Source organism: Plecotus auritus (assembly GCF_963455305.1).
Source record: "Plecotus auritus genome assembly, chromosome: 8".
In the NCBI taxonomy this organism is placed as follows: Eukaryota; Metazoa; Chordata; class Mammalia; order Chiroptera; family Vespertilionidae; genus Plecotus; species Plecotus auritus.
Window position 1 is genome coordinate 68420336 of NC_137782.1, and position 13134 is coordinate 68433469.

The window sequence follows — 13134 nt, forward strand, 5'->3', positions numbered from 1 at the left end:
CTCCTGAGACCCCTTTAGAGTGAGAGCAAAGAAAAGGGAAGGTTCATCCTACAAGTACGTTAACTCCTAGGCTGATAAACCTGAACTCCAGCCCCTAAAGAGGAGGCTTGAAGGAAGGCATGAAGGGACCTATTCCTCTCTGATGAAGATGGTGCAGGCAGTTGTCACGTTCAGAGTCAGATGCTGCATGAAAAAGAATGCTGATGGAAAAGGTGTTCCTGACAGATATTCTGTTTGTGGGGATGAGCCGGTCAACCCCCAGTTCCCTTCCACCCCACCAAGCCTGGGCAACCTTTATTATTCATTCAACGCAAGTTAACGAAGCCCCAGCTTATGCCAGGAACTGTTCCTGGCACTGGAGATATAACGTTGAATAAAGCAAAGTTCCTACCATCCCGAGGCTCACATTTAAACAGCAGGGAGTGCTACCCAAAAGAGTTAGGAGGAAAGCTTTTCCATTGCTATGGGCAACAGTTTCCTCTGGGTTGCATATCTGGGTCCTGGAGATGATCTTCAATTAAATCTTCAAAGGAAATCCAAATCCAAACTCTTCCAGTATCTCCTCACCTCTGAATAGCAGCTGAACCTGAAAGGATATAAAATCATGCATGTCACTGGCAAGAAAGGCTAAAGCTGCCACTTCCTGGGGTCAGTGCCTATGAAGAACATGGACTTCCAACCCAATCTTCAGTTGCAAAGGGTTCTGTCACCCTCGTCTGACTTTTAAGCTTCCTGTGGTCTGACTTACCCCTGGCTACAACCTAAGCTTTCCTGATCCCCCTAATTGTGTCATTTACACCAGATACACACTGTGGGCAGGGCTGGGTGAAGGGGTGAGGGCTCAGTGCTACCCTCTCCCAGGACAGCAGAGTGGTGCTCAGGACAGGCCACCTGTGAAATTCCAGAGTTAGGAACTCAGGGCTAGGGAGTATGTGGGGAAAGCATGTTGTTTCTGCAGGAAGGAGAAACTTTGCAATCCATCCTCCCAGCACCATCAGAGACGCTTGCAGGGGACTTAAGGCCAGTTTATGATTTGATTATTTATGCTGATTTTTGCTTAAAATTAGAAGTTAGTGACTATATTTCCCATCATGGTAGAGACGGGATAGGTTCAATGGAATGATATTCCTACTCAGAGCCTGGCAAGCAGCCCACTGCTCAGGAGACCCTTGGGGTGACTGTTTGCTTTGCAACTGTGTTTACTCCTAAGAGCTATTCTTTTTTTTTTCTTCAAGGAGAGGAAATAAGCTGGGAAGCAGGATATTGGATACATTTGGAAGAACCACGAGGGTGGAAAACTCAGAGTGGGGCAGAGATTAGTTACGGTGAGTTAAAAACTTTATTTCTCATTTACTCGGGCAGCTTTCGTGGACAGAGCTCCAGGGGGCAAGGGCAACTCAGGGGTCCAAGCTCCTTCTAATGTGTGGCTTCACTGTTTCCTAGAGTCTGGGAATTCTCCAGGGACCTGGAGTCCTCCTCTAGATTGTCTATATTCAAAGGCCCCAAGAACCAATGGGGAATGTGGAGGATTACATAGACATTTTAGGAGGCAAGCACACCACCTGTGTCCAAGGCCATGCCTCCACTTAGATGCAAGGGGGAAACGTGGTTCAGCCAAGTGCCCAGAGAAAAAGGGAATAGATTTATTTGATGGCGATCCAGCCTGTCCAGGCTGCAGGACAGGAAGAGTTGCAGGAAGACTCAACTTGCACATTAGTTAGGCAATGCCTGATGGATAGATTATGAAAAGAGCACATAGATTGGCTTCTCTGAAGTTCCAGTTAACACTCTACCCAGCAGACCAGGCCCAACATGCATATTTCTAGCATGGCTTATTAAAAAAGGATCAGAATGGGAATGACATTTGGGAATGAGCTGGTGACAATGACAATTCAATGCATTTAGCTCTTGGAACGCAAAAGGAGAGTTAAGGTAGGCAGTGGAGTTTCAGCTAGCATTGCTCTAACCTCCATGGAGAGTAAACAGTCCCTCTCTGGTAGAATCCATCTAGTGACAATGGGAATCTCTTTGTTAGTGCTTGACATTCCACCCTTATAATCTGGGTTATTTAACTCCAAGAACCAGTGTTTTTCATTACATCACAAATTCTTTGACCTCCTAGTAGAGGTGACATACAAGGTTGATATCTCCTCCAGCCCCTGAGATCTGATTATTGTAAGATGGGGAAGATGTTCCATAGGGATATTCTGTGGTAATGAAAAGAAAGATGAGAAAGTTCTAGGGATAAACTTTGCTAACCTGACAATTTCTCCGACTCCCAAATGGAGCAGCAAATGCGAATGAGGGAGATTTCCTAACACAGAATTAAAATAAGTCAGTCAACTCAGAGGAAGTGGCCTATAATCAAATTGCTAGGCCAGTCAGGGTTGCATGACTCCAAACCCAATTAGGGAGGCTGAGACAGCTCCTGCTGGGATGTCCGCCCTCCAGCTCACAAATGAGATGGCCTGGAGCCATTTTCCATTTCCTTTCTCCTGGGCCAAGATTCAATCTCTGGAGAAGAAAGTGAAGAAAAGAGGATTTCTTTTGAATAATTCCCTGGAGGAATGGAAAGATGGAGGAAGCAAAAAATCCCAAATGTCCCAGGGGAAAAAAATTAGGAGGTGAGGCTGGCCTCCCCATTTCAATGTTCTCTATGCCTTATACTTGAGATCCTACCAGTTCTCCCTCTCTCTCTCTTCTCTGTGAATTCATCACTTAATCTTTCTAAACCTCCACTTGTAAAATGGTGATAACGTGGTCCCACATGACCATTAAGTGTCTGCAGAAATCCCATTTACCCCCTCGTCTGGGTACCCTTATCTTTGATTTATTCCTTGGTAGAGCGGTATTTAGTAATTCCATTGTTTTCTTGTGATACCTGGAGACAGTGACCTTCTTGGGCTTTCCAATGACTGTGGCATTTTGCCTGTTTGTGCTCAGTCGCTAGTGCAGTGCTGGCCTCTTGAAGTTGCTCAGTGAATGTTTGTTGAGTCAGTGGATCAAAGTATGAATCAACAAATGAATGAATGGAAGTATGACAGTATGAAGGACTGTGTACCTGAGTGTCACTGAGGGTTAGATTATATGTCTCTGTCCCAGAGTGCCAGCCTTTTGCAAGAGATGACTGGGATGGCTTTCACACATTCTAGGGAACTTGGTCTGTCTAGGGCATGAATGGGCACCTTTCTCCTAGGAGGAGTGCTTCTGAGGGACACCGATGGGGATCTGGATTAGAGTGCTACATGCCCCTGCTCCCAAAGAGGGAATAGAATGTGCCTACCCTGTGCTTGTAGTTCTTGGCTTGGGTTATTGTCTAGGGCAGCCGTGGGCAAACTACGGCCCATGGGCCGGATCCGGCCCGTTCGGCTGTTCTATCCGGCCCGCGGAGCCGAAAGAGCGGAGGGTTCTCTTGCTCTCCCCTCCGCTCCTTTACTTTGAATTTATATTAGTTCACACAAACACTCCATCCATGCTTTTGTTCCGGCCCTCCGGTCCAGTTTAAGAACCCATTGTGGCCCTCGAGTCAAAAAGTTTGCCCACCCCTGGTAGGGCCTCAGGCCTTTGAAGAAAGGTAGTCATGCATGGACCCCGTGCATGCTCTGATCTGGGAATAAGGCTGTTCTGGTCTACACATCCATAGTAGAGGACAATTAATGACTCAACCAGTTAATATCCTTTGAAAACATCTGGTTCCACCAACTGGCCACCTTGAGAGTGATGGATTATGTGAGTAAAGGTCACAACCATATTTTTTCCCATTTTCTATTTTCAAAACCAGAGACTAAATGTTGGTATTTTATATTGGCTTATTTGAATCCCTCCAGAGGTCTGTTCTTTGGTGGTTTAGTTAGGATCATAACCTTGTGTAGTGGGTTCAATGGTGGCCCCACCACCACCCAAACTATGTCCACTTGCTAATCCCTGGAACCTGTGAATGTTACATTATTTAGGAAAAGCGTCTCTGCAGATGTAATTAAATTGAGGATCTAGAGATGAGGAGATCATCCTGGATTATCCAGGTGGACCCTGAGTTCATTGACAAGTATCCTTATCTGAGTGAGCCAGGGGCAGACCCAGAGGAGAAAGCGATGTGAAGGCAGAGGCAAGGATTGAAGTAATGTGACTACAAACCAAAGAAGGCCAAGGATTGCTGGCAGCCACAAGAAGCTGGAAGAGGCAAGGAATGCATGCTCCCCTAGAGCCTTTGGTGGGAACGCAGCCCTGCTGACACCTTGAATTTTGGACTTCTGGCCTCAGAACTGCGAGAGAATAAATTTCTTTTGTTTTAAGCCACCAGTTTGTGTAATTTTGTTACAGCACCAACAGGAAACGAATATACCTTGTTTGCTACAATGATCTGCCAAAGCATTTCCTTTCGAGTGTCACAAACAGTGTCAAGACCTTTTCCTGGTGTATGCATCAAATATAATGGAGAAGGTACGGGTATATCACAGCAGACACAACCTCATTGTGATAGAAAAGTCCTTTGGAACCTCAAGAAATAATTCTTCTGGCATGTATTTGAATTACAATGGTCCCCCTGCCCCTTATCCACAGAGGATATGTCCCAAGCCCCCGCAGTGGTTGCCTGAAACCGTGAATAGTACCGAACTTCAAGCAACTTCTTCAACTCTGCTGCAAATGTGGCAGCAACTTCTTTATTGGCAGATGCAGCCTCTTCAGTAATTTTTATATTTTTCAGTCTAAACCTATTCCTGAATTTGTGTAGCCATCCCTTTCTTGCCATCCGTTTGGATATGGCTTTTAGGAGGTTTTGCCCTACTTTTGGGCCTGTTTTTGACCTTCAGGTTTATTGTGGAAACAGGAATTTATGTCAGTTCAATTGGCTCTTGTCATCTAGGATTTAGCATCTGCGGTTCTGAGCAGCATATGTAAAATTGATATAGATCAGGTAACCCTCATTCATATGTAGTCCAAAGAATTCTAAATTTTTCTATGAATAGTTGCTGGTCTTGTCTGGGTTTAGGGAAATCCTTAACTATAGTTTTTAATTCAGCTCCATCCCAAGGTTTAAAGTCTACAGTTTTCTACGTATCCGGCTCATGGAAGGGATGTATCTTTAGAGGCAACTGGCATTTAAGGATCTTAGGAGTTGTTGGGAAAGAGTAGGGGCTGGACAGGAAAAGAGGAGGGCAGAGTTAAGGGGAATACGGAGAGGGGGCAGTTGGAAGGATAAGGGGTTGAGGCAGGGCTGGGGTTTGGGGAGCCTATTTGCCTTTCTCTGATTGGCCCTGAGTTGGAAGCAGGTACAAAAAATAAGGAAAATGGAAGTCATTTACTAATTCCTGGCTGTTCTGGGCTAATGGCTGTAGGCGTTTTGGTTTCCTGGGCTGGTAGCTACAGATTGTGGGACATAGTTCTATTGTCATATATGGTCTGGCATTATATATTTGTATATTCATTCTCTCAGGATTTATTGGTTTCTTGCCCCAGAAAGTTCACAGTCTGGGTAAGGAAATAATATGTACATTAAAGGACAAGACTCTTTGTGCCTGGGATTAAGGCATCCATCTGAGACCAGGCTGAGGGATCAGGCTGTGGGTAGAGTGAGGGTCAAGTTATAGGCAGAGTGAAGGCCAGACTGTGGTAGAGTGTACTCAAGGGTTGGGCTGTGGGCAGGGGAGGAAGGGGTTGGCCAGAGGCCTCTTTCTGAAAGTAGGGTACCAAGAAGGGCTGATCTAGTGAAGTTGTCCCCATCTCTTCCTATTTTTAAAAAAATATATATTTTTATTGATTTCAGAGAGGAAGGGAGAGGGAGAGCGAGGTAGAATCATCAATGATGAGAGAGAATTATTGATTGGCTGCCTCCTGCACGCCCCCTTACTGGGGATCGATCGAGCCTACAACCTGGGCATGTGCCCTTGACTGAAATTGAACCTTCAGTCTGCAGGCCGACACTCTATCCACTAAGCCAAACTGGCCAGTGGATACCTACTTTCTTAACATGTCCTTTGGCATTAAGAGAGCTTCCTCAGCTGTACCTGGCACCTTTGAGGGGGAGGGGGTGTGGAATTTTAGATATATTCTACGGTTGGGAGAAAGTGACGTGGCTTTGATAATAGGGGGCTAGGGAGAAATTACAGCCTGCATCCTCTCCCTGCTGTGCGAGAAAAGAGCCATCACACCTGCACACAAAGATGCTTTGACAGTTGCATCCTCTGACAACCCAGAACTAATCCTGTGCCATTGTATTAGGAATCAGGATGCTGCGATGCCACCAATCTCCCAGGCTGGTAGGGGTGAGGAGATGGCAGGAATGATAGGGCCATTGTCCCTTTCATTGTGCTATTGAATGCATTTCCTTCTGCTTAAAAGTGTGGCTGTAGGAGTAACTGTAATCCAAAGTCTCAGTCTCCAGATATTGCTTATCTAGGATGATTGCATGGGGACCACAGGATTCTGCCAACAAAACCTCACTTACTGTTTGGCCACAATGCTCCACTCTTGGGTTGAGCACTGCCTTTCATTTTTTTCATTTCTTCACACCACAAATATGTATTACACGTGTACATTATTTATCAATCACTGTATTGGTCACTGTGGATAAAATGTTGAGTAAGATATGGCCTTGCCTTTAATAAATCATGGAAGACAGCTGGTAAAAACAAAAGTGCAATGAATCTAGTGAAATGAAGAACTCTACAGCAGCAGTTCTCAACCTGTGGGTCGTGACCCACAGGTAGAGAACCGCTAGCAGGGTCGCCTAAGACCATCGGAAAACACAGATATTTACATTATGATTCATGACAGAAGCAAAATTACAGTTATGAAGTAGCAACGAAAATAATTTTATGGTTGGGGGTCACCACAACATGAGGAACTGTATTAAAAGGTCGAGGCATTAGAAAGGTTGAGAACCACTGATGTAGATCAAGAAACAGAATGGCTCTACTCATGTCCCATTGGAGACTCCCATTGGGCATCTGGATCTTCTCAGTTGCCTAGTCCTGGGCAAGGAGAATATCCTCTATTATACAAGTGGGTCCAGTGTAATCACAAGGGTTCTTAAATGCGGACAGGGAATGCAGAAGAGATAGAACCAGGATGATCACAGAAAGATTAGAGTGGTCTTTGCTGGTTTTGAAGATGGAAGGGGCCCATAAGCCAGGGAATATGGGCAGCCTCCAGAAGCTGGAAAAGGCAAGAATACATTCTCTCCTATAGTGGATTGAACACACTCTGCTGACGCCTCAATTTTAACCCAGTGAGACCGTTTCAGACTTCTGAACTGCAGAAGGATCTATATATATAAAAAGGCAGTGACTGTAATGACCGAAGGCTCAACCAAACACCAGAAGTCAGTCCTGCAGCCACAGCAACCCAGCACTGACTGCTCAAGGGGCTGTGGATCAGGCCCAAAGAGAAAGTTGGAGAGAGAAGCAGGGTCTGATCCATAGCCTTTGTGGCAACTGTTGATCAGCCCTTGCCTCTCTCTTTCTCTTCAGGCCTAGGCAGCAGCACTCTTCTCTTTCTCTCCAGACCTCCACGGGGGTTACTGATCAGCCCCACCTCTTTAATCAGGCCTGGAGATAGGCCCGGAGACACTGACTGGCATAGAAACCGACCAATCAGAACCAAATCTGAGGGAACTGTGAGAAGCCAATGGCTGCCTAGCAGGTGGAGCTTTTGACAATAACTGGCATAGAAACTGAATCTGGGTGAACTGCGAAGGCAGAACCTAAGGTGGGGCCTAAGGAGAGGTTTTAAGGCAGTCGGGGGTGAGATCAGGCCAGCAGGGGAGGGCAGTTTGGGGCAAGATCAGGCTGACAGGGGAGGGCCATTGGGGGCAAGATCAGGCCAGCAGGGGAGGGCAGTTGGGGGCAACCAGGCTGGCAGGGGAGGGCAGTTGGGGGCGAGATCAGGCTGGCAAGGGAGGGCAGTTAGGGGTGATCAGGCAAGCAGAGGCAGTTGGGGGCGAGATCAGGCCGATAGGGGAGGGCAGTTAGGGGCAATCAGGCAGGCAGGCAGAGAGATTAAGGGTGATTGGGCAGGCAGGCAGAGTGGTTAGGGGCAATTAGGCAGGCAGGCAGGTGAGCAGTTAGGAGCCAGCGGTCCCAGATTGCGAGAGGAATGTCCCCGATTGGAGAGGGTGCAGGCTGGGCTGAGGGAACCCCCTCTTTCTCTGTGCACGAGTTTCGTGCACCGGGCCACTAGTAAAATTATAAATTTGTGTTATTTTAAACCACTAATTTTATGGTTATTTGTTACAGCAGCAATAAAAGAAATACAGTAGCTGTATTGCCAACAATAAGACTACTAGGTACAGTTTAAGATTTCTTTGTGGTTCTTTTGGTCCTTAGAATATAACTCACTAGCAATGTATAGTCAAAATATTGTTTCTAAGTCATTTGGAATAATTATCATCTGTATGATTATTCCACCAACTTTATATACAATTGGCTCATTTGTTTCAGTCTCTTATTATTACTTTAAAAAAACAATTTCTTTTTAAAAAATTGATTTTAGAGAAGGAGGAAGGTGGAGAGGAAGAGAGATGGAGAGATAGAGAGAAAGAGAAAAAAACATCGATGTAAGAGATACATCAATCTGATGCCTCCCAATCGCGCCTGGACAGTGGATTGATTCCGCAACCTAGGTATGTGCCCTGACCGGGAATTGAACCTGCATCTTCTGGTGTACAGGATGATGCTCCAACCAACTGAGCCACACTGGCCAGGGCTCAGCTTGTTTCTTTTACTTTTAGAAATGTTTTGATTTCTTTTTGCACAACTCATTTTAAAATAATGATATAAAACACATGATTCCAAAATTCCATTTCATCTTCCAAGTTCTCTCTTTCCCCTTATTGTTAACCATTTTAAAAATTAGCTTTTGGCTTACCTTCTGCTAAGGACTGACTGGTTACTCTCAACTTTATATGTTAAAACCCTAATCCCCAATGTGATAGTATATGGAGATGGGGCCTTTGGGAGGTTATTAGTCCATGAAGTAGAACCCTCAAGGAGCGATAGTGCTCCTGGAAGAAGAGATATGAAAGAGCTTGCTTCCTCCCTCTCTCTCAGCCACATGAGGATGCAGCCAGAAGGCAGCTGTCTGCAAGCAGAAGTGGGCCCTCACCAGGCACTAATTCTGCTGGCGCCTTGATCTTGGCCTTTCTGCCTCCAGAACTGTGAGAAATAAATCTTTGTTACTTAACAAAGAATACTCGTTTTGTTTTAAGGTCAGCTGATTAGCAAACTTAAGGATTATGGATGATAATACCACTGAGAAAAAAAATCGATTCCTGGCCAGGGCCGGTCTGCATAGGGTGTGCACATTCTCTCCATGTCTTTTGGGTTTTCTCCCTGTACTCCGCTTTCCTCCCCGCACCCACATCCTGAAAATGTGCATTTTAGGTGAATTAGCATGTCTACCTTGTGCCAGTCTGAGTGAGAACCTGATATTTCAGTGTAGCTTGGAGAAGATTTTGCATTTCGGGTATACTGAGAAAGGTAAATCAGTCTGGACTAATTTCTCCCTGATAAAGAAAGTGGGGTAAATGCTACAGCATCATTTCTTAAGCAGATGTTATGCCTATCATTTTCCTGGGAGACTGTGAGGGATATGCTCTGACAGATAGATGCATACTTGCAAAGTGCTATAAACGATATACTTCATTTTGAAATTTACAAAGCCCATTGCTTTAGTGAAAAATAAATCATTTATCTTTATTTATTCACATAGCCCAATAATAATATTATGCCTCTATTAATATCCATAGATAATTCTCACTACTTTGGGAATTATTTAGCAACAAAAGTCTAGGATTGTGACTGAAGAATTCTTGGTTTCACTAAGTTGTTCATATGTAAGAGTAGCAGGATTATATTATCTACTAGAGGCCTGGTGCACGAAATTCGAGCAGGGGGAGTGTGTCCCTCAGCCCAGCCTGCACCCTCTCTAATCTGGGACCCCTTGGGGGATGTCCAACAGCCGGTTTAGGCCCGATCCCACGGGGATCCCTCTCGCAACTGGGACCACTGGCTCCTAACCGCTCACCTGCTTCCCTGCCTGATCGCCCCTAACTGCCTCTGCCTGCCTGCCTGATTGCCCCTAACCCCTCTGCCTGCCTGCCTGATCGCCCCCAACCTCTCTGCCTGCCTGCCTGATCGCCCCTAACTGCCTCTGCCTGCCTGCCTGATTGCCCCTAACTGCCCTCCCCTGCTGGCCTGATCTCGCCCCCAACTGCCCTCCCCTGCCAGCATGATCTTGCCCCCAACTGCCCTCCCCTGTCAGCCTGGTTCCCCCCAACTGCCCTCCCCTGCTGGCCTGATCTCACCCCCAACTGCCCCCGTGCTGGCCTGGTCGCCCCACACAGCCTGCTGTTCAGTTGTTTGGTCATCCCTCACTAACCCCCCTGCCGGCCTTGTCGCCCCAAGCAGCATGCTATTTGGTCATTACTGTTACTGTGATGGCATCCCAGACAATTTGCATATTCCTCTATTATTAATATAGATAGCTAGATACGCAAAGTATAGGAAATATATCATTCCATATACCCCACCTGCAAGGACACTGCCAATGTGAATGTTAGGACCATGTTACTGTGCAGGGTTTCCTTAGAGATGGGATGGCCAAAGCAGAGAGAGCATCAGACCGAGAGTGAGAAAACAGGATGTTAAACACAACCCAGGGTATGTCAGTTACTCTTTATGTGATCCGCAGCTGGTTACCTTAACTTTCAGGGTATCTATTTCATCATCTGAAAAAATGAGAACAATTCCCATGTCCTTATGCTAATGGAAGATTAAATAGGAAAAAAGATATAGAATTGAAATTGAAAGGATGATAAGAATGCAAGTATAACTTCAGTTAGGGTACCCTAAGAAGTAGACTCTTGAGACAGGGATTCCAGTACAAGTAGTTTATTTGGGAGGTGATCCAAGGAAACACCAGTTAAGGAGTGGGGGAGTGAGACAGAGAAGGCAAGGTGAATTATCAAACCAGTTACTACTGTGGGCAACTGGGGCTTGATCCTCCTGGGAGCTCTGGGAGACTGTGGAAGAACAGGAACCTTAGAGTTATTCCAAGTGGGGTGAGGGGGCGTGGTATCTATACAGCCGTTCTCGTCAGTCATTTGGTATGGCTGTTATGATAGATGTTAATTCCTTGTCACTGTAGCCTGTTCCTTACTTATGCAGCCCACAGGAGCACCTAAGAAAAAAGTTGCAGGTGTTGGCAGGTGGAAGTTATGAAATAGGTGGGTTAAGGGTACACTGACAGCATCTACTACATTTATCATCTTTCCAGTCCCATTTCAAACAGCATGTTAATACTCATCAAGACATATATTTGGAGAGAGATACTTTACTGTTTCCCCAAACGTTTCCAATATTATCTCAAGACCTACTTTGGCCCTGGCCGGGGTGGCTCAGTTGGTTGGAGTGTCGTTTATACACCAAAAGGTGTCGGTTCCATTCTCGGTCAGGGCACATACCCAGGTCATGGTTTTGATCCCCGGTTGAAGTGTGTGTATGCAGCCATTCAATGTTTCTCTTTCTTTCTCTTTCTCTTTCTCTCTCTAAAATCAATTAAAAATAAATTAAAAAAAGACCTACTTTGTCTGTGGGGACAACTCCAACCCACACTTGGCTCTCAACTCCTACCACCCTATGGCATAGACCTTGTTCCTCCTTCACTCTCCCAATCCTTGTCCCCCACCCTCCACTCTCCCACCCTCCCTGCAAGGGATTGGCAATGCATGGAAGCCCAGGAAAGACTTGCTAAGTGACAGAATTAAATTCAGGATGCAACTTGGTTTTTCACTTATATATCTTCTCATTTCCATGCAGAAAACTTCATTTTAGAGGCAGATGCCTCCTGATGAGAATGGGGCACAGGAGAGGCCTGCATAGATAAAAACTCATGGATGATAGCCAACCCTCTTTTTAAAAATTAGATTTCATATTTCCCCCTACCAAAACACTTAGTGGAATTGTTCACGTGGAGCAAAACAAATTGGCTTGAGTTACTTGCCACTCTGAAACAAACCTTTTGGGACATTTGTGTTTTAAAAACATGTTCTTATCTCAGAATCTTCTCTCCCCTCAGATGCCAAACCTTCCTACTCCTGAACTCTATCTCTTGGGTGCCAGCCCCTGTGGTCAGGGCCGGGGCTCTTTTAGCCTTTGCTGGCTTGGCTGACTGTCTAGGTATCTCCTTCTCTCTCCCTAACCCGTGTAGGGAGGTGCTTCAAAGTTGCTTTTCAGCTGGAGAAGGTGACTTTACAAACAAAAGACACCCCACTGGCCTAAGACCTGCTGTGAGTTAGGGGGTCAAGAGTGACACAAGATGGTTCTCCCCTGCAAGAATTTCTGTCTCCCCTTTCTCCCCATATGACCCTGCATCCCCAGGCCATACGCACTCCTGGGAAACAATAGAGGGGCTTGACTTTTCTCATCGTCATTTTTTTGGGGTTCATAGGAGGTGAAAGCCCCAGAAAACTCTAAAAACAGTGCCTAGAACAACCCACTTCATATTCTCAAAAACACCAGTGATATGCTGGTGGCTTTATTTTTTGATAGCACGCAAAGGAACTGCCTGCATTTTTCCCCACTCAATTGAGTGACTTTTTGATGGATTTGACTGGTTGTTTTGGCATCACATAGGCACAAACTTGAGCTGGGCTCCATAGAGGCGGCGAAATCAGACATGAATAATAATCAAAATAAACCTTCACAGCATTTGAAAGTTTCCAAAGAGCTTTTTATGCATTTACCTTGTTCCATCCTAAGGCGCCAAGTGACATAGGCAGGGCTGGGTTATGGCTCCCATTTTCCTCATGGAGGACATAGAGGCTCAGAGTTGGGTATTGCCTTGTCCCCAGCCCTGATCAGACCTGAATTCCTTGTCTGGGGCTGTTTCCACATTGGAGGGAGGTGGTGAGGAGGAGGGGGAGGAGAGAGAGAGAGAGAGAGAGAGAGAGAGAGAGAGAGAGAGAGAGAGAGAGAGAGAGAGAGAGAGAGGTGGCTGCCTGGTGGGGCCTACATGGCAAGAGGCTGGGTTAGAGACTCTTTAGAAAATTTGCTTGGATAGAACATTTCCTCTTCAGGATATCAGGTTCTGAAGAGGAAAGCAATTATCAGGCATGTGATGGCAGCCTGAGACTGA